The 23,772-nt window shown below is 40.5% G+C and overlaps 1 protein-coding gene across 14 annotated transcripts in view; it reads right to left on the bottom strand.

Moving 5' to 3' along the window:
- Nucleotides 1-23,772, bottom strand: part of LOC126918331 (mucin-5AC-like) — a 304,827-nt gene that overhangs the window by 135,510 nt on the left and 145,545 nt on the right. The gene's annotated exons all lie outside the window — the stretch shown is intronic.

Genomic DNA, 23,772 nt, shown 5'->3' with positions numbered 1-23,772 from the left:
CAAAACGTTACTCTGGAAATTAGATAAAATGACACGTTCGTTGCTGAACTATTTTTAAAGTTGTGTTAAAATGTTATTGGATGTTAGAAATATTCATTTTCTCTCAATTGGTTGTAGAATTTGTACTTTTGCACCTTGTTGAAGTGATTATTTAAAAAATGATTTTGCTACTTTATTGTTTATAAAACTTCACAGATTTATCATCTATTTTCAAGACATTTATATTCGTGAATCAAACGAATTATTCGAAATCAAGACATTAACAAAAATGTTCTCACATGGCTCATCTATTATAAATCCAAAAACTACATTATGGCGCTTCCTAGAAAGGTAGCTACAGAAACTATTATGCTAAACGTTTTGTATTAAATTAATAGTTCTTCGTACGAAATAAAAGAGTACTCCGAGTCTCTGTCTTGTCAAACAAGAAAACTTTATTCAAAGACCCAATTGAACACCTCACCCATCACATTTCAATACTATGTACTCTCAATAATCAAGCTCTATGTTTCATGAACCGTAGAAAAAGATTGCAATGTTCGGGCTCTCAATGACGTTTTGCTCGCAGAGAAACCTGCCACTCGCCTTTCGTTCTGTCCTTCAATAAGGAAGTCACGAACCATCCGATCGGCGAATTTTAGTATCCCGATCACGCACTAAGGGTGAACCATCCCCTTTAATATTAGGACCGACTCGGACCGACTCGTCTTGGTATAAAATAAAGGGCTGACATGCGAGCACAGGGCAGAGAATCGAGAAGAGGAGGTGGAACCAGAGGGCAGGGAGGCGCGAGCTCGAAGAAGAACAAGGAGACACGGCAAGGAAGAAAGATAGTTGAGGGAAGGGTGGCTTCACCACCATCGTGAGGGATGACTGAGCGAGTCGGTTAAACGGGCGTCTTCTTTCATAAATTTCGAGGGGCCGCCGGATAAAGGTTTAGAATAAATCGTTCGGCCTGTTATCCACTCCGACGTCGGCAGATAACGCCAGACGAGTTAGCCTGAATGCCTCGAGACAGCTTCTTCTTACGCACTATCCTCTGTATATGCATCATCGCCAATCGTTCGTGTCTCGTTTATACGACGAATTAAGTAATTTTTTAAGTTTCTTGTGTTAGTTTTGACGAATGTTAGACTATTTCTTGTATTCAAGCGTTATTTGGATGATAAGTATGTTTCTAAATTAAAGGGCCAGTATAGGATTGAATGATAGCTTGTAAATTTCTGATTTGAACGAATATTCAAGTAATACTAGTTCTTTATTAGACATTCTTAGATCTTTACACAATTTTTGTTTAATTTAGACAATTGTATTCCAATAAAGAATTTGATAAGAATGTGACAAGAATGAAGAAAAGGGGAAAGTTGTTTGAAAATAGTCTACTAAAAAAGAAATAGGGCCTTTTATAGAAAAAGACAGTAGGTAAGTTTCTTCTCCTTACTAATGATTAATCTTATCAACTTATGTAAATATTTCACTTAATCCTACGTTTCCTACTCGCGATTACCATCAGAGTCGATATCAAACTCCATACTCAACGCCTCCAAGAAACGATCGCATCTTATATTAGATGTCACGTTTCGATTTTGCACGCCGTAACTTACATCGCCATGGAAAATGCCGAACGCAATATGAAAGTGGAAGAAGCGGGCCTGGAACGCTCATAAATACATCCTTGAAGATCGCACAAATCGCTCGTTCGAGGCCAATCCCCTTCTCGGTTTCCCGCTAGAGATACGAGAGGGAACCCTTCTCCGTCTCTCGCGAGTAGACACTCCTGGATACGTTAAGTATATACGTTACATCGACATACATATACTCTCGACGTACGCGTCGATATAACCATCCAGGCATATAGACACTCGCGATATAGAAAGAAGATGGAAGGAGAAGGGCCGTTTCGAAAGGGAAATGCCAAGGAGGGCAGAAAGGCCAAACCAACCCAGAAAGCTAGTCCAATTTCTCAAACCTGTCCAATCCGTGTCGTATGCAAAATCAATCACACGGCAGCTTCGCCCGCCAGCCTCAAGACCCCACGATTTTCAAATACCGACCGAAGCCACGCGGTAATCCAACTCCTGGGGCGAAACTTCTCACCCATCCACGATCGCTCGGCCGCTGGAGCATCTTCCTCGTTCCACTGCTCTTCTTTTTTTTCTCTTCTTTTCCTATCTTCGTCCTTCGTCTCGCAGTAATCGTACACAGCGTGACATTCCATCTGGATGTATTGTCGAAGTTAGATTCGCGTCGGAGCCATGCGATCGAATCGGATGGCCATGTTTGGAGCCCGTCTATTTTCGAATGACGCTTGATTTAGAGTCTTGGGATAAGATTCAAGGAAATGGAAAACAGAAATAATCAACAGAAAGAAAACAGAAATGCATATCGAAAGTTTTTGGAAGTGAAACAAGAAGAATACGATGTAAAATAATTTTGATTTTAAGGATATAGTTACGTTGGATTATTAACCTTACACCATTCACCACAAGGATAACGAAAAGCTTAGGAAAGTAAAAATCATTGCTTCATGTATAGTAATTAAGTAAATAGTAATTTTCCAATACCTCTTATTTTCTATTCCCATGCTTAATCATCAAGGACAATGCACAATTTCCTAGGTATTTAGTTGGCGTCGCGACAAAGCCTAAACCCCTAGTATAAATTACGGAACGAGACAAAGCTAGTGCCTGGAACTAGATGCAAATACCTCATAGGTGCATGCGTACCTTCTGGTGAGAAAAGTTAGCGACTGGATACCATTAGAAACTTGCTTCACACGATGTCGTTTCAAGCCTATCCATTGATATGCATCACCTTCGATCGCAGCTGCGATCATTAGGGATCCTCAGACCGAGCTGTGAATGCCGCTAAGGCCTCCGTGTGACGGCTTCAAAAAAGTAATTTGACCTTTGGGAACAGTGACTTCAAAGTGTTCTACGGAACATTCGTCCCGCGAGCACCGTGTCGAACGGGAGCGACGTTCTACTTGCGCGCCCTTTCTACTTGACGATGCATCAGACTTGCTGATTTTTCCCGGACGAAACGTCGACACGGACGTTGTCCGGCATTCGAGCTACGGCGTCAAGGGTGTTTGGGAACTCGAAGACGAACGGAGGGGCGGCGGCTACCACAGGGGTGCGAAAAGTTTAGCATACGCATTTTGTACATTGAAATCCCGACACGCTCGTCCAACTTTAAATTGAAACCCGGCTGCCGCTTCGACTCCACCCCGGCGTCGATAGCCCATCGTCGTCGTGACCGTCCTCGTAGTCGTCCGCGTAGTCCTCCTCGTTGTCCCGCTTACGACGACGTCACCTAAATCGTTCAGGGGAAGGAAACGAGATTTCCAAAATGTTGATATCCGTTCCACCGTTCGGATCGATCCACTGTCGACAGAGCCGTTTCAACCAGAAACTTTTCCGTGGTTCCAATTGTTTCATTTCTTTCCTCTCTTGATGAATGGATGTTTTCTAAATTTCTTATTTTGAGAAACGTGTTAAAGCGGATATCGAATTTTGTAACTGGTATCGTGTCTTTTATGTTAAATTCTTCTGCGTATTTTTTAATTACTTTTAATTATATTAAAATTAATAACGTGAAGATATTTTGTCTGTTGCAATGATTGTACGATAATACATGATCGAATATTTCACATTTTCATTATTCTTTATGCGATATATGTTATTACGTGTTGCTTGTAGTGTTCGTTTCATTGCTTTCCTTAACTGAATTCCATTTATTTCACTTTGGAATGATTCCTTAATTCTAGCTTTTTTCCAAATAATAATTGGCTAGCTCTTCACTCATTAAGCCTTCTATCAATATACGTAACAATGATTGGCCATGACATTTCGTTCTCCACTTTATTCGTTTCTCCTTTCGATAATCCAATTCATAAGCAGCTTCCCACGCAACTAAGCTTGTTCCTTATGAGAGGTGACCATAATGGGACCGGGCATTTTTAATTAAATAATACTAATCACAGAACCCTCTTACGCACGAAAATCTCATCTGGTCCCTTCCCCGTCTACTGGCCTATCTCTCCTCTCTCCTCTACCAGCCCCTTTCCGCCCTCTGCCTTTCTCGCTCTTACACAGGCCGCGAATCGTCTCTCTTTTAGACTTCGAATTGTAATTAACATTTGGTTCTCCCATTAGTGTAATTAAAGTGCCATTCCATAATCTAGGAGGCCGAGAGAGAGAAGAGGGGTACCTTATCTTTCAGACTTCAGCCTCGACTGCGGAGGTCGTTTTAACCCCGCCGGCCGTCCCCAGCCCCACTTCACAGGAGCACACCGATGCCTGTAGCTTCCTTCGGCGATAACTCCTTTCTGAAAGAGGACACTCTCTCCTCTCCCCCGAGGGCGGAGAAAATCGTGAAATCGCGGCCGGGTAGGTAAAAGAAAAACGCCGATTAAAACGTTTGAAAACCCGATCCCAGAGGCGTTCTTTTGCTTGTCGGATCTTCGGGGAAAACGGAAACGCTCTTAGAAAGGACATACCCTATCGAACAGAGTATCGGATCAGATTTAAGAAAGGGACTGAAAACTTAATTTTTACATAGTTCGTCTATTCCCGTATAATATAGCTCTTGAAATAGTAGATTGTGGATATGTTGAAATAAAACGTGAATGAATGTTAATTGTGAAATAAATTTGAATAAATTGTGATCAATTTATTGTATGAAAAATATGAAGAGATTATTTTATAGAGTGATAGGTGTCCGTAAAACTGATACGGTAAAATGTAAAACGAATGATTTAAATTATACATAAAATAAATAATATTCCACAATGTACCATCTATTTATTCTGCTCGAGAAACACTTCCTCGAGAAAATCACTACACAAATCTGCCACCGAATATAACAGCATTCCAGACAAGAATCTGACAGATAAAAGTCGCGTGACCCGTACCAGAAGGGAAAAAACAACGACTCTGTTGAGGGAAGGCAGCGTTTGGTGGTAAAATAAAGAAAAGCGAAGAGATAAGGAACCCGGCCGCGTTGACATTTTCCGGTGGTTGAGTTAATAATGCGCACGGTACACAGGCCACGGACTTGGGGGTGGATCCACAAAGTGGCACCATAAAGAGCCGCGGATGTGTTTATTCGGGAATTTGCCTTTTTTCTTTCCTCTACCAAGCTGAGTCGCAGTCAGATTTTATCTTATTTTCGGCGACGATCCCGAAGGATTTATGCCCTCTCGGTCGTAGCTCGTGGAAGGAAGACGCAGGAACAAAAAGACAAAGACAAAGAGTCACCGCGATCGAAATAACGAGAGCGAGAAGGATGGCGAAAGAAAGAGGGAAAATAAAAGAAAGAATAGGGGTGGCTAAGGGAGAAAAGAGAAAGGAAGGGTTGAAGGAAAAAGCGAAAGAATCACGATGCAATTATTTTCGTTCCAGCTCGTGAACGGATTTTAAGATCGTCCAGCCCTTGGCTAGTGGACCAAGAAGGAAAACCGAGGAGCTAGAGAAACGTCGAAGGCCGAAAAGAAGGATTAACCTCGTCAAGCGGGAGAGTCCGTGACAAAGACGTTAAAGTGGTCGAAGGGAATGAGAGATATATATCGGTCGAAATCTGTGGGGTGAAACGTTCACATCGTTCGACCGTCCTGGGACGTCGAGACACTAATGGCATTTTTATTATTTCTCCACAGAGTCCCTCCGCCGATAATGGGCCGACTGTATGGTCCATTGGACGCGTGACAGCCTTGACAGCTTCTCACCTTTTCTTCGTCTCGGCCACTCGTCTAGATCGATGCTCAAACAGCGCATAGTAGTCGACGATACTTGACATCGAGAAAGGAAGCGATGAAATTGGAATGAGCTGTGAAACAAGTGGAAATGAGTCTGTTTGGAGATTTCACCACTCGAGGACAAATGTCAAAGATTTGTTGAAATTCTGAATTACATCTGTAATGGAAAGTATTCGAACACCTACCATAGAAAATCTTAATGTTCGACTAGTAGATAAATTTATGTGTTATATATAATATATTTTAAAATTTCATTAGTCAACACACGACTAACAATACATAATAATTGCATCGAAAAAATTTGTGACCAATCCGAAAATGTATATAGAATACAAAATATTTATTTCAAACATATATTTAGTTAAAAATTACTATACAGCATCAACAATCGTCTTAAACAAATAATAAGTGTTAAATACTTGTACTAAATATCTAAATTTGTATATTTTTTGAGATGCGTTCAATATAATTTTATTACATAGTTAGAATCAGTAGTATAAGCTACCAGTTTTCGTGATGGAAAGATATAGGCGTCGAAAATATAGGGTAGTAGAAATTAAGTTATTATAAAATAACGTGATAGTTAGAAAAGTTATAGAGTTTCATGATGGAAAGATATAGATATCGAAAGTAAAGGGGTGGAAATTAAGCTACTATAAAATAACAAGAAAGTTAGAAAGGTGAACATTAAAATGAACTAGTAAAAATGTTTTAAAAGTATAAGCGTCAGTCATAATTATTCACGAGCTTAAAAAAGTGACATAAAATATTAAAACTTGAAAATAAACTGTGGGAAGAAGATGGTAGCTGGTTTTGAAAATATCTAATACCGCAGGATCGCAGATCATAAAGAGCCTGCTGCGACGAAGGATCCATTGCTAAGCAACGTATACCCATGGAGCCATTGGACTCGTTGGCTTTTGATGAATGGGCCTCGTATAAAGCTAAAGTATGGTAAAAGCCGCCGTGGCTACTGCTGTAATATTCTACCCTGGGTGCTTTTAGAATCGCTAATGACTAATGGTACCAAAAGGAAACCCCTGCCGATGGATGCCGGGTTCACGGATCGTCGATCCGCGCGTTTGCAGATTTTTCAAAATATTTGCTACCATTAAGGAATTTAATTACATTATTCTTACGGTCCCAAAGAGAGAATATTCTAAGCGATAATGTATTTTAAGTTTTGGTTATGTTATATTCAAGACAGTATTTATAATGTATTCGAAAACTTATAATTGTACAGGAATATTTAAGTGCTTAAATATAAGTTTTGCATACATAAAAGTTTACATATTCATTTCTATCTAATCATATCATTTTTTATTATCAATACTTTTTAGTGACAATTCTTTGCGTTTTTGTAGGGTAGTAAACGAGTTTTCAAAGTAAATGCGCCAGGATCAGCACATGAAACATTTATAACCTTCTGAAGAAACAAGAATAGAGAAAGGATACACGGCTTGATTGATCCAAAAAGAAGAAAACTATGATTAACTGTGATTAACCTGACCATCGTTATTGCTAGGCGAGTGGCAAGACTTATAGAACGAATCATAAACGAAGCTGGAACGTCACGTGCAAAATACGCAAGAGGCTTAGTTAGGGCTTACGATTACTCGCGATTCGAATGGCAACGAGACTGACGAGAAAGGAAGAACGTAGAGAAAAGAGAAGTAGGACCAGGTTTGAGGGGGTCCAGAGCTACGGATTGGCGTAGAAAGGAAAGGGGAGTCGAAAAGTACTTTAATATACGGCAATCCCCTTGGCTTGAAACTCGCAAACTCGGACCGACTACCTCTCATTGCTGCCTTTCCTTTCTCTTTCTCTCTCCTCCTCTCGCATGTATTTCTCTCGTAATCGTCGCATGGCTTCCGATGAAATTTCACGTCTTCCACGCGGGTCGCCTTTGATGCTTACTGCCGTTGTAATTGCAGAAATGCGCAGAAATCGGCTTCCATTTACCCGCAAAAACTATCTCTGCCGTCGTTTCTGGCATGAACCGAAAAAGGCATCCGCGAAAAACGACCTGGCTGCTGCTCTGTGATTTTGGCTACGTCGTGATTTCGACAAATCGTAAAATGTATTTCAATCCGAGCTTTTTCTGCGGTCACTTAAATCTTGTACCTTTAAACTTTTCCTTGAAATATAGATATTTTTATGTACACTCGTCATTCAAGTTAGTAATACCGCAGAATATTTCGAAGAAGTTCGAGAAAATTAACAGAATTGCCATAAAATATACTCGCGATAAATATTTTTATACAACAGCGTGCCAAAAATAAAGGACAGGCGAAAACACAGTACGAATGTAATGAAAATATACGATAAGCTACGGAAAAAAGTATGTGGTTACTGCCTGAAGAGAAGCTAAATGCGAACCAAATCTGTTTACTCCGAATAATAGAAGTAAATGAACACTTTCGTGCAGAGTGAAGCGACCCAATAATGATAGAACGTAGTCTAAGGAAAAAGATTGGTCCCTCTTTCGTTTGTTCGTTTCCTCCTTTCCTGCATCGTAGCTGATTTGGCTCTTCGGTCCCACGAGAATGTTATAGCGATTGAAACCTCCATTGGTAATTTATCTCTCTATCGATTTCCCCAAATAGCAATTCGGTAGTCGTTTCACTATTAAAATCTATAATTCTATCATATGAAATATTTTATATTTATTTCTCAGATTAAAAAATCCTTTTAAGATCCAATTGCAAAATTAAAACGTGTTAATGCGAATCTTTTAAATGTTGTATTTATCACTAGAAGGAAGGAAGAAATTGTATGGAAAAGTAACTTTCCGTGTTATTCTCAGCTGCAGTTGTTTCAAGACGAAACCCAGAGAGAAACTTCCCTAACAAGATTTACCTCTAATCACCACCGAGAACCGTTCGCGTGTAATTTGTTTATCCCGGCTATGCTCCTTGTTCATAATTGCTCGGCCTTGTTTAGCTGCCCGTTTCAGTGGCGTTCACGTGCGGCGCCAGAACCGTGTCGATTATCACGTCTAACTTGTGATTTCCTTCGAGAAAATCGATATATGAACGCGCCAAGTAACTTCTCTTGCTTTAATCCTAAACACAGATATCAATGGCGCCATGAACGATTATAGTCTGAAGAAAGATGGATAAAATCCTACTTTTAACGAGACGAAAAAAGATAATTTTAGTATGACAAGTTTTTGCTATGATAAACACAAATATTACGATCTCTCAAGAAAAGTAAATCGAAGATTATTACAAGCAAGTCTAGAAGAAGTAACTTCGTATCTTTTGTTAACAATCACCACGAAAATTAAATAATACAAGAGAATGTTTTAAAAATGTCTTGAGTAATTTAACTGCCAGAAGATTATTCTCCAAAGAAAAATAGCCTCTTATATCGAGAAATATTATATTCTACTTCTCCTTTTCTTCTTTCTCTACAAAATTTTCCATACCGCGAAGACACAAAACGTGAAAAGGTTTCACAAATCACGAATGTTTCCACAGAATGTCAGATTCTTCAAAGAAGCAAGAACTCTACAAAGTAACATCAACTATCGCGGAACGGAACGACGTCCTAGCGTCTCTTTTTAGTCCGTGGTGGGGGCGTAAACGGCGTAAAAGCGGCACCACCCCTTATCTACATATCAAAAAGGCAATCCGGAGAACTCGCTTATGTAAACGGCGTGGGAGGCTTCGTGTCCCAGCCAGGGATGAAAAGAATTTCGAAATCCGTGCGCTAATAAACCTGCTCTCTGGCACCGCGGACCGACGTCGTCGGTCTGGGGAAAGCTCTGACGAGATATTCGTGGGGTTAAGCTCTTTAAGCCGCGGATTAAGCCAGGCGGCACGAGAATTTAAAGTTCTCCTCCGCTGACGAGCGCGCACACTCGCCTCTGAACGCGTGCCTTCTCGTCGTCTACGTCTCCGCGAGCGGCTACGTGCGAAAATAAAAATTAAAAGTATATCAGCTTCCTCGCAGCAAGTTTTTACATACACACATACCGGCTGGATATTAACTTTCACGGATAATAATGAAATACCATCTGACAGGATGAAAGTCCCGGTTCAACGAAGTTACCGCGCTCGAATCCAAGCGCGTGCTCGTTTCCAGCTTGCTCTCCGTTAATTTACGACGGCAAATCCTCTTTTTCACCGTGTTACACACACTTTTATATTGCGTTCTCGTTTCATACGTACGCGAGTTAACACCAGTGATAGAACATGTATAGGTTTGCTCGCTGTGTTTATAGAAAGGAGTAGTGAAATTTATATCGTCGAATGTAGGGAACATGTCTGTGCATTTACTGCACTTTGTCTTAGAACTTATATTAAATGAGGAATCGGACAGTTTTTAATACAATATAACGTTGATAAATTTATATTAGTACTTTATATTTAGTATTTGTATCAGCGTACTCTTTCCATGCTCCCACTTACTTTTGTTCTACACTTGCATTCTACGATTTTAATAACCGTTAACTATAAATTTACAAATCTAAGCTTTCTAAATCAGCGATATAACGACTGTAAGATACTTAAGATGGACAAACGATTTGAAAATAAATCTTGCACGCATGAGGAGCAGCGAACCTCGAATAAGACGATTTAATAACTTAACAAAGCGATTCACGCGTCTGTAACGGGATTCGGCAATCATGGTCGGAAGAATTTAATCAGCTGAAGGACCGGAGAACATTTTCAAGCTGGAACATGTCGTTCGGTCTTCGTCTCTTCGGGTTCACCTCCGATCTGGCTCCTCGAAAATCCCGCTCTTACCGCCAACTCTTGCCAGCCCTCTCGCCTCTAATTCGAGCATTCGTCAGGCCGCACACACGAGCCATTATAGTCGAAAGTTCCGCCGGTATTAAATGCTAATGAGAGCGGCTGGATTTTCCAGCGGTCAGAGGTTCCGCCACTCGTACCGATTACGATTTTCAACGGGAATTTTCGGCCGCCACCACGTAAAGCATTCTCTCTCTCTCTCTCTCTCTCTCTCTCTTCACCTTTCTCTCGTTCTCCCTCTTTCTTTCTCTCACTCCCTCTATGCCATTCGTTCACAAGTCAAGATCCGATCTCTCCAACTATTATTTCGTTTCGAAAGCCCTCAATCCGGAAAGGTTGGATTTGCACGGGTCCACGGAACGGACTTTTAATTGATTGTTGGTTGAACGTTGTTTCAACTCTTGTCACGATTACGTAAATTTCTGTGATAAGTACCTGCGGTGTCTGTATCGAGAGATATGGACTGTAGGTACTGTTGTGCTCTTGATGAGATAAATTCGATGATCGTTCTTAAAGTAGGAAGAGATATTGGGAAATTTTTGAGTGTTCAATTTCATAAAACTTTGGAGCTGTTATATATTTTGATGTATTTACAGCTTGAAGAAGTTGTTCTTTTGATAGAAGGAAGAACTGCGGATAAAAGTTGTACCTAAATTTATTTATTGCTAAATAGTTTAAAAGAGAAGCGGTTCTTCTGATAAATTTGAAAACTGAAAAATCAAATTTTTTAACTCTTTTCTGAAAATTTCCTTATTTTGTACAAACAGTTTTGACACTTTCAGAAACCAAATGATTACGCTCTACTGAGTTGATCAATGTAGTTTCTGTGTGGCACGTATATTAATCATTTTCATATCAAAATCGAGAGTAACGACGACAGAAACATGAAAAATAAACTGCCGGATAACTGTCAGAACCAAGAAGTTCATTTGAAGGAGAAATTTATTAAAGCATTAACGTCTCGTCAATTCCACCATTAACTTTCACGCAACTTCACGCATCGGCTGATTAATTAATCGGTAACTGGGAAATTTGCAATTTGAAGGAAGGAATCAACCTCGCGAGCAGCATATAATTTAATTAATCTCTTCTCCCTTCGATTAAAGCGGTAGCCGTACGTGAGGCTTGAGCCTGATACACGATTAATTCTAGGCGGTCCCGATAAGACGATGCGACGAGACAAAAGGGCGTATAGGCGGTAAAGCAATATCTAGCAACACGATGGAAGCCGGCCAATTAAGTGGACCCTACAAAATTGGTTTTTAATTGAACGACAGGAATCGATGATATTAATTACCTTACGCGACTGCTACTCAACCGACGTAATTAACGTAATATTTTAGCCGAGAACGAACATTATTTGAAACAATATAATATCTAATTCAATGATGATAATTTATTACGAACGAGTAACTTACTATCTATAAATAAGATTCTAAGAAATCATGTGTTACTTCATTTATAATTTTACAGTATTAGCAAATAGTTGCGAATCTTAGACAGAAATATATTTCAAAGACATGTTTAACAAGCTATTTTTAAGAACTAAATGTAAAAAGGTTGTAAATAATGTGTAATGCCTGTTTCGACTGATTTTTGTCTTCCTTTAATGTACTTAATAACAATCACACAAGAAATATTCTTTTATTTAAAAAATTGAAAACTGTTCAGGATATAGAAACGTTTCTGACAAAAATACAGTAAAAAACAAGTACTCGTCATTATCAATACACTCGAAATACTAATTTCCCTTGCCATACAATGAAACATACAAACAGTTTTCACCTACTCCACCACATTCATACTATTTATGATATACCTACATCAAATCATGTTCCTGACAAATTACATGCAGTGACGAAATCATAAGCGCGAACGAGGGCATGATATATACTATATTCGTATGCAGCCGTAATTTTACTCGGTTGAAGGCCACTTCAACGTGACTCTGCCATCATCCCATCAGCCTCATCCCCGAAGTCTGCAAACGCAACAGCAACCCCGTTGGCCTCTCACGGTTGCCTTTCACGACTCTGTGCTGGCTAATGTCTTTTCTGTGTTACGCTAGTCGCCGTCCCTCGACAATGCTGCTGGATGGTCCTGACCGAGGTATTATCCTATTTCGCGAGGCGTCCTCTTCTCGACGTTCAGTTATGCGGATAACGCGTACCGCAAGTTCGTCCGAGACGCGATGTCGACGAAGCAACTTACTATCTCTGGCTATGATGACTGAAAGAATGAAAATGTGGAAAACGCGAGAAGTGTTTGACGGCGTATCGAGAGAGTATTAATTTATGGGAAAAAGATATGAATTTAAAATGGGCAATATCTATCGAAATATATTCGTCAGAGCTATAGTAATTAAACATTTTACATTGAAAACTTATTAAGAAGAATAATGAGCTCAAATATTTCATGAGATTACCTAAATTTCAGTAAGGACAAAGAATCTTATCCTATATCCTTTATCCGCTACAAACAGAATCTGCTTTTCTATCGTCGTTTATTAACAGGAATTTTGCAGACGGAATTAAAGACGCTGACCTGCTACTCAAAACACATAGGGAACGGCTCATGCTGTATCACGTTATAACGCAAGAACGGAGCAATTTGTTGGTATCAGGTGCAAGGGGTATCTCAAGTTGTAAGCCCTTGGTTTCGTCTGCTGCCGGCAATTAACTCCATTACCACCCTGTAACGTCGTGAGCTGACTTGCCTTCCACGAAGTGCGCGCAACTCGTTAAGCCTTTGGGTTTTGGACTTGGGCCCTTTACTTGAGCCCGAAGGGACACTAGATAGGACCTAGGCTTTAAGACCGATACAAACTCTGTTCAACGTGATTTCAGCAAAATCGGAAGTATCACAGTCTCTTATCGCAATTAATGAACCTTATAACAATGTTGTTTTCTGTGTTATTCACATTCTATCACTTTATAACAATAATTTCAAATCTTTTTTACGTAGATAAAGATATCATTATGCAAGAATCTACATATATTCTCCATTTTACTCATAAAAATAAAGCCACATCGAAAAAATTTATTTTAGATTCTCGATCTATTCTAACAGATAACTCCATTGTATGCGTTTAAAAAATGTGCAAATAAATTTTTAAGTCTGCAATGATGCTATGCTTTATTTGGAAAACATCCCATGTGTCGATTTATCAATCTACAAACACCATCCCGGCAAAGAGGAAGGATCACTGCAACGAATCCTACCAAACAACTCGATTCACTCGCGTGAGGGACTAAAATAATTCAGACTGTTTTATCGTTGCCTAAATTATTCCTCCAACATGAAAGAAAATGCAGCACGTATACCAAACGAGGACACCGTGATACATTCGCGGTGATATTAGTGCCAAGGGATGAAACCAAGACGCGAACGTCTCGCAACGCTAACGTATGACCACCGCGCCCCCAAGAGTACCCATCCGGTACCAACTGCTCGTATGTATCCATATAACTGGGTGTAGGTTCGATTCATATATTCATAGAGAAATAGCAAGCCGGAAGACGGAGGAGTTGGCTACTTGGGGGACGTGTGTACCGCGATTGCTACCGGTCGCGACCTCATGCATACATCACGGATGGAAAGTGATGGAACGCACCCCCGACGCCCTGGGTCACCTAGACCGGCAAAACTGTCACCCTGACTGATTGCTAACTCCCACGACGTGCACCGACCAGGACTTCTCTCTAAAACCGTCTCCACGACCTATCGACCGCTATCGTTCTGCTGAGCACTCTGGGTCTCCGACAGGTGGTGGAATGCCAGGATTAATAACGAGGGAATGGGGATTAATAATGAGGGTTTTTGTGAAACTGTGACCTGCTTCAACGATATGACGTGTAATGTTTTAGGAAGTAATGGATATTGGATGTTATTGCTATGAAACGATTGGCTTTTCTTGGTTACTTTAACGGTATTAATCTCATATATGACTAATCTGTAAATATCATGAGACGACTTGATGCACGTACATCATAATGTATGTACATTGAATCACTTAACGTACATTGGACCACCCAGTGATAGTTACAAAATAAATCAAATAGCTCGCTTTGTATTTATATTCCAAAAAAGTGTGAAATAACAGTGTTTAGATTAGGACAATGCTTTTAGCTCGACTATAATTTTCAAATTAAGTTTAAGTTATGATTTTGAATTCAAAATTCATGATTAAAGTAACAAATGAAATACATTTCCCGCATATCACGTCGGACACCCGTTTTAAATGCAAAGCGCAGAATACCTCGATGAAAACAGACAATAATTTCACGTAGTTGGCAAGATTCAGAGACACGTCTAGCTTATTCCACCCTCGACTACGTGACGCCCAAACACGGCACAATTTGTAAAACACTATATCACGCCGCGGAGAAGCATAACCCGCGTTACCAGTGAATATGATGCTCTTACGAGCAAAGATGAGGAAGCCGTAGCGAAAGAGGAGAAGCGGCAAGACGACCGAGCGTTTACGAGCGAAGCACCATTAGACGGATGTTGTCAACGCGTAATTGCCAATGGTGCAGTAACTCACTTCCTACGACTTCGCGGCTTTCAGCTCTAACGATGCTTCAACAGCTACGGCTAACAGTAACAAATAACATACCACCGATATCATCAGTTGGTATTGAATTCCATCACGAATTATCGGATGCAATGAGATTTGTTAACGATGGCATCCATTACTTAAATTACTTTCTCAAATAATTGAAAATTACAAAGAAACAACTTTTCCTTTCTATTATTCTTAACAGCCACAAAGCTTCGTTAAGTAAACAAACGACCTAAGTAAGTGATTGACAAATGATCTTTTCCGTTTCTAAACTTCGCAAAGTTTATTGCAAAATTTAGTAGAACTCATATACCTAAAATCTCAAACTCAAGAAGTCGTCGAAGAACCTGTTACCAAAATCTCTAACGAAATCATGGAGTTCGTCAACGGTCAGAATTGCTTGTTCCTCGAGACTAGTGAGTGACCATCGCGGAAAGGGTGTTCGAGAGCACGCAATGGAGGAGAGGTCAGAGAATGAGACAGTTGTATAAAGGGCAGGAGAAAAGCGCAGGTCGAAGGGATGGATCGAGGCCTAAGCACGTTCTCACCCTTGGCGCTGCTTGTGAGGACCCTCGGAGGGCCTAACGAGCGGTTTTGTCATTTCTGCGTCTTCCTTCCCGTTCTCTCGTGCACGCTTTCTCTTAATGATGGTTCCCAATGCACGTAAATAGGTCCAAACCCCTCGCGACACGGGCATGCAGGATGAGTCGCTGCTACAACGCCCGTCTTCCGCCGTTAGGCCACTCAAGACTGCGTTCCCATCCACGCATGTTGGTTTATCCAGACCGGGGAGAGCTTTGAATGAGCGTTACTGGAAATTCTACGCAGGCCCGGGACACTTGTGTTATCATTAACGACGATTAAGGCGCGTGCCAAGCGAGGAGATTTCGATGGGAAGCAGCGCTCGACCGCACGCACGATTATGAATACATTAGCGGATGGAAATCTAAAGATAACTGTTCGTGGGAGGGGCCGAACGTTGTTTCGTTCTGGAGCTCTGCCGATAGGACGAAAGGGTAAAGAATCCTTGTTACGATAAAATTATAAGATTAAAACTAACTGCGAATTGCTTATAATAACTGCGAAACATTTGATCAATTCGTATTAAGTAAAAATCATGTTTTTCGTATGGTGATAATGGAGGACAAATTAAATATCATTTTGTCTGCTTTAGTTAATAGGTCCTATCTCTTATAGCCGACTAGCAAAATTTTCTTTTAAAGAACGTAAAAATACAATATTTTGTACCTATGATAAGACAAAATTTTTCAATGATAAATTGCATTCGACATCTATAATAAGTAACATTTTATTCCTAAATATGCCCAAAATTAAATTTCTATATTACATCCATTTTATGGTTTGAGAAATATTATTTTCCGTAGACATTCCGAAACTAATAACGGTACACGAGCCAAAATCTTCAGCTTTTTAAGAAGTCGGGTATGGCAGGAAATGCTGATTAGTATCCGGTACAGAGAAACTTTTCGAGGCATCGTTCTGCTCGGACCGCCTTGAGATTCTAATGGATTCTCATTTAAATAGAAATCTCATGCCGATACACAGGGGTCGGGCCGCTATATGCGGTCGGGATGGAAGGACAAACCAACGGACCAAGTATGTTTGCCATCCAAGTAATGGCCACGGAGGGTCCTCTTCTGGTCGGTTCCACCCTGGACCCCCACGGTCAAGGATGGCCATGCAGAGAATGGGCGTGCAAACAAGCCAGCCGTGACCCCATGTCCGAAGACTGGCTCTTCCTATGCGCGTTTTTTACCTTTATTTCATTTCCTCCCAATCTTCTCGACGTGGACGAGATGTCGTTAAATTTTCTACCACGCACATATGTTGAGGGAACAAGACAACAGTTTTGTATCACATTGGGAAGTTTCAAGGTTTGCTTACTTCGTGTCGCATATATCCATGAAAATCTTATTTTGTAATATTTAGTTGCGGTTGATACAAAAATATAGAAATTTGTTGAGCAACTGAATATGTTTGAATGTCTGGTAAATTTACAAAGTATCAAGTACATGAAACTTAATGAAACTCTAATAGAATATGTATCGAATATTTCTAATAAAAAATAAGACCTAAGACACGAAGGGACCTATTACATGTAAAGATCTTTGAACATCCATTTAATCTAATTTTGAAAGCAACAATGCATTCTTTGACGCACCTAAAATTCAATTAATTACATAGGTGAAACAAAGTGCGATGAAAACTATCTACTGTGAACAAATGCGAAGAACGACTATATTGCGAGTAATTTATTCAAATTATCGGAACTGGAACGAGTATTTTCTATCAAGAGAACGTCAACCGTGCAGAGATATTTCTGTACCCGTCCGTGTGACAATGCCGTTCGTTTTGTTCCACCCCAGGAATACGTTTCTATATCTGTCTATACACACATATATAAAACGTTCTTGCTGCCTTTTTCCCGCTACAGAATTTTCACCCCATTTCGCAAGCATGTCACTTCCTGGCTAAGTTCGTATCGGTCTACAGGCAAAAAGGAACACGCAGCCACGTATGCGTTCGCATACGTTTCCACAATGCCAGACCGACGTCCATGGTCAGTCGACTGCCATGCCGGTGCTTTGCATGCAAACAGAAAACGTTACATCCCCCCGATGGCCGGTCAGGGGGACAGTAAATTTCGAGAACGACCAAAGCGAGGCTACTACTTATCGCTGATATGCTCCTTCTTTTCAATTCCTCACACTACGTCACAGTCGTTTTTCACTATTTTATTACTTGAGAACGTCGAACGCGTTGGAAGTCGTATGCCGAGGAATTTGTACGTAGAAATATTGAAATATCTAAATTCGGATAAAAGGCTCTAGAATCAAAGAGATTAAGTGGAAAAAAATTTCTAGGAAAATCTATTTCTATAATTTTTCCGAAGCCGAGAGTGTCTTCGAAGATCCTTATCTTCACAATTTTCTTAAAAAAAAAAAGTATTTCACAGATCTAGAACTTCAGAATTCTCGAAAGTTAGTCAGTCATCCCTTCTTCTTTTTTTTTTTTTTTTACTTCAGAGCTTTAAAATTCCCCACAATATCATTAAATAAAGAACGAAAAAAATCTATTGGTTACACCATTAAACTTCAAATATGATTATAATATAGAATATAGACTGTCTAATATAAAATATAATTTTACATCAGTTTCCAACCTTTCCATTTCCTACGAGCAGCAAACCCATATCGACTTCCGAAATCGTACAACAAGGGGTGTTCCTGAAACGACTGCCATCCGCTGCAGATTTGTTGTGTCCGAGGGAGGCGCGCGGAAAAAGAAAGACATTGAGCGGAATCAAATCAAAGTTGTCCTTGCAACCGGAATCTTTGAAGGAACGCGAGACAGCGTTCGAATCGCGGCAAGACTAAAACGACGGAACAAGAAAGCGAATAAGAAGGAGAAAAGATTGCAAAAGGAAAGAAAGAGAGAGAGAGAGAGAAATGTGGAAACGACTGGCTGGTTGGCTGTTCTCGCCGATCAAATTTCCAGAATGGCTCCAGGTCCATTAAACAGGTCCTACTTCTGCTCGTGCAGCCAAAGAAGCCGACTAACCCGTCGCAAAACGTTCCACGAATACCTCCACAGACTGCAGGAAAGATAGTTTCCCCTTCGTTTTTCCCGTGCCATGAATTGGAAAGTCGATCCACGATACCGAGGATCCCTAAGGGTCTCGCGCGATTGAGCTCGATCCTCCGTGTCTGTTATTACCCGTCCGCGCCGATGACACCGGCTTTCCGAACAAGAAATCCACGGATTATGCTTCCATCGTGTTACGATTCTGCGTAGAAAATGTATCGAATATTTGTAGAAAAATTGGCTGATATCTTCTTCTGCCAATACGTGATTAAAAGTTATTAATAAAGTTATCAATAAAAACGGAAAGACATTTTGCACTCTGTAATTGTTATGATTTTCACACTTCACACATTATCATACATGTGTACATGAGGGACAAACTTTGCTGAAGATTCAGTTGTCAATAAAACCATTAGAAGTTCTGAGAACTTCTGACTTATAACTCAGAACTTGAAATTTTAAACTACCCAAACTTCCAAACTGCGAACTCAACCAAGTTACTTCGTTCTGTAATAATTTCGTGCATCGGTAATGTCAACGAGAAACAAAATCTGTATTTAGGGTTAATCGAGAATTAAATTAATTACACGAAACTGAATCGACTAAAATCGCTTTTCCAAATTTCTTCAAATAGTTAACTAAAGTACAAGGTACAAAGGAAGACAAAAAAAATGCGTTCTTTAATTCAATCAGTCTTATGGTAAGAATTTTACAAGCATATTGGTTCAACGAACTTTCAGCCACCAATTACTACAGCCTCAAACGCGAGCCGATATTATGTTGCCTGCCACTTCGTCTTCCTCGTAATGAGCAGGCATCCAAGTAGGAGTCTTGTATCTACCGTTGCGACAGGCTCTGATAACCAACAAGGATTTTGCCTCGGTCTGAAAGTTTGTCTACTCGCGTTACCTTGCGCCACTCGGCATCTTCTCTCCTTGTCTTCTTCGTCGCTATCGACGACGACTACTCTCCCTGGATATTTCCCCGGTCCAATATCCGCATTGTTTCGTCTTGTCTATGTCTTCACATGTGCCTTAACTAACCCTTCGGCATTCAACACCACCTCTTTCTCTCTTACTTCCTCTTAGAAATCGTCTCGTTGTGTTAGCTGAGTTTATGCTCGAAAATCATCCTCTGCATTTTCCTGGGAGAATCCTCGCCCCGGGATAAGGCTATCAAATGCACGTTGCGTCTTCAAGTCGCGCTCAGGATGTCGATCCACGGTGTCGTGACTGGGCGTCGAGCGTGACTCTCGATGTGTTCCCTTCTCTTGAGAAATGCTTCCAGTGATGGAGGATTAAATATTAAATTAATGGATATTGTAAAGTGGTGTGTCGTAGAATTTTGGGAATATTAAAATATACGTTTAATACCGTTACATGTCGAGATATACGCTCGTATAGAGGTAAATCGTACTATACACTGATAATGTAAATTATTATTATAAAATAGAATTCTAGAATATTCCAAGAACATTGATAGAGATTCTAAATCGAAATAACCCTTTCTGCAATAACCAGAGTTGACTTCGAATTAATTCGCTCGTGAAGGGATAGTAGCGAGAAAATCTCGAATTTCCGAATCACAATTTCCGATAAAATTCCCAGTAGCGAAATACCGGAACATTATCACATTTTTCTCAATAACAATGCTACAAGTTATTCAGTATCACCATAGTCGTGTTACGGGGTGCCTATTACGTTGTATTCAAATACTCCCTGGGAGACAGTCGATGGTACCATATAACAGGGGATAGCGGCACATCGAAGTACCGTAACCTGTAAAGAGTTTATCGAAGAAGAAGGACTGTTAAGAGTAAAGGGTAGTTTTGTTGGAGAAAAGCACGGAACGAGAACGATGGGTAGCAACTGGAAGAAAGAGAGAAAAGGAGCGATTCTAGCGGGACAATCTCATCTCGATCCCATCGTACATCGTGCCACCCGAGGCCTTACATCTCCTGACTCGTCCTATGTCCCTCTGAGGGACTTGTGCACCCTCCACGAGTCTCCTTCGCCATCCCCTTCCTTCTCGTTCTGCTAGGTACACCGGGTCCTGCGACCCTCGACGTGGCAAATTGAGCACACTCGCCCCTTGCAAGAGACCGAGCAGCATTACGAGCGATATATGTGGACCATTCGACAGACAAACGGCTCTCTTTCCCTCTCAGATCCTCCCGTATTGTACGTCTTTTCTCCTTCTCTGCCCGGACCCCTTTCCCCGTAGTTCCAGGCGCGATCGTAAGTCGAGCAACACGACACAGTTCGATCGAATTACGAGTTGAAAATGTTTTCAAAGAAAAACGGGAAAGATCATATTATATAGAAAATTAAGCGAAATATTTGTATATGAAAAGCTGATGATGATTATTAAGTGGAATTATAAAACAGAATAGCAAAGTCATTTTATTTTTTGAAAACGTTTAGAACGTTTGGCGTGACAAGTAGTATGACTAGACATTAATCAGGCAGGAGTTACAGATTCATTATACATACCATATCGCTTTTAGGAACGATGTACTTTTATTTTTAGTAGATAGTGTTAATTGTAATTAATAAATTGCCATGTCTTCTTAATTACATAAATATTCAGATTGTAGAAAAAAGATTTGTTTCCTAAATTAAATATGAGACTTATCATCGTAACTATTTTTTCACAGATCAAATTTCGATCCAACATTTCAATCGTAAAATGAATTGTATAAACTTTTCACTCCCTTTGTAACATTAAACGCACAAGATCGAAACACATTCCACGGAAGCGATTGTGTTATCGAGTGTCATTAAACCTCGACGTTACGCCAATGAAATTCCATCGAGAAAAAAACGCTGACTTCGAATCTATCGCGCGCGGACGATCGTCGAGGAAAAAGAGAAGGGTCGATCCGGCAGAAAATATCTTAGAAGCTTTTCATAAATATTGAACGATACTCGGATCCAGGCGCTGCGTTGGTCTTCTGAATCGGGCTCATCTCGCGCCAGCGCGAAAGTGGTGGTTTTCACTCGGGTCTAATAAAGGGTTAATTAATACGCTTTAAACCGTCGCTCTCGAAAGGGGTGCCTGGGGTGGAGGCACGACCTACAAAGTGTTCGAGAGGATCAGAGAGAGAGGGAGAGCCAACAAAGAGAGAGAGAGAGAGAGAGAGAGAGAGGAAGAGGGAAAATGTTGCCTGTCGCCTTCACGCCATACGACCTCGAATCGAATCACTAAGTGTTATTGCGTGAATCCCTCTTTTCCGACACTACGTTTTAAAAATATTAAAAAATATCGTGTTAGATTTTTAACCATATCAGTGGTGATGGAATATTTCCAAACGCGTATCGCTGAACGTGCATACTACCCTGATTTATGACGGACAAATGGAATTGTTAGTCATTTCAGTAGATTGAGAATCCATTATTTATCACGTTGGTAGGTTAACGATATAAGTTGTAAGTAAAGGTGGATGTTTATATAAATCCATTTACGTATTAATCAATTATGTATTCATACATTTATGTATACAACTAAATACTTTTGTATCAAATATTTCGTATAGCTACATGTAAAATAAGCATATCTTGTACATATTTGCAGATTCAACTTTCATCTGGTAATATTTTCAACTGATAATTTACTTCGAAACGAAGACCAGATAGCATCAAAACCAACTCTGTATATATCCAATCTACATTGAATCTCGCAAATGCAAGAAACCAACTCAAAGTTATCGCGGAAGGAAGCTTGGTGCCAAAACAGAGGCCAGGTGTATTTGCGCGTGAAATTTAAGCAAGTAGCTTCCTCAGGTTGCATAATTATCCCCTGGGTGACAGGGTACCAGCCAGGAGGCGTAAAATCAGCAAGGTTACCGAGAAATCCGTGCGGTAGCTGTGAAAGCAACGACAACGAGGCTGACGGAGGCTCGTTGGCGAAGCAACGACGCCTCTTCCACGTAAACCCAATTTATTTCGTTCCGGGCAAGGGAGGTGAGAGCGAAACGAGAAAGCCCTTTTCGGGGTGGGCGCCAAACGGTGATGCCACCGGCGACTTGTGAACCACTTGTCGCTGTTACGGCCCCATAAATTCACGGCGCCGCCGACACAACGAAGAACCACTCTCAGACTTGCTGCTCGGAGAGTCCCTTAGACGCATGTTTGGATGCCTGCTTACTTACGTTTACCCCACGCGCGAATTCACCGCCACCAGCACCCCTAATCGAAATCAACGTTTCCGCTCGTTACACTATTCTATTGTCGTGTCCTAACGGGATTTCGTGCCACCCCTCGAGCTACTCGAGAAAAAAAGAGGCATAGATGTCGAGACTCCGATGGGATAACACTGACGGATGAAGCATTCAGGTGATCTCGGTGTTGTACGGTCAGACGCCAGTATTTTTGCCATTTGGGTGAATACTGTTTATATGAACAAAGATATTATAGTTCCATCATCGTGATGATGTCATTTTGATTGTACAGAAGATTTTGTTCATTAAGCAAATAGTTACATAAAAATATTGCTATAATAGTCCCGAATACCTTAAATTTCAAGAAATTTAAAGTTTAGTATACAATATTACATTCACGATACGTACCATTTGTACGAAAACTCATTCCAAAATGTCTAGAGATAAAGACCATCACTATCATATCTAAAATATGATAGTCTCACACGAACATATATCCTTTTAAGCACTCCACTTTATTACCCAAACAAACATTTACCTTAAAATTCTGGATTCCGCTATGTATTATCCTCTTTCAAGACATAATCAAGAACTTACAAACTCCAAAAGTACTGAAATCCATAACCAGTCATGTTAGCCCCGATAACATAGGGATACTAAAGACGACTTTTCCACTCATCTTCAAGCACTATCGATCGTTTAGTATCTGTCTTCCCAAAAGGCTTGCGGGTTTTCAAGTCCGCCATGCGGGCCGCCTAAGAGGTAACGGGTTGAACGGGCGGAGAACAGTTCCGCAACGAAGAGGGTCAGACGAAGTGGTGACAGAGACGCACGGAAGAGAAAGGGATGGAAACGACGGCCACGTCGTTGACACGGAGAGGAACAGAGAGGAACGGTAGGCTTCCTGCATCCGACGTCTCGTCGG

The sequence above is a fragment of the Bombus affinis genome, chromosome 7, assembly GCF_024516045.1.
Source record: "Bombus affinis isolate iyBomAffi1 chromosome 7, iyBomAffi1.2, whole genome shotgun sequence".
NCBI classification, from domain to species: Eukaryota; Metazoa; Arthropoda; class Insecta; order Hymenoptera; family Apidae; genus Bombus; species Bombus affinis.
The sequence above is the reverse complement of the archived record's forward strand: the minus strand, read 5'-3'. Positions and strand labels throughout refer to the sequence as shown.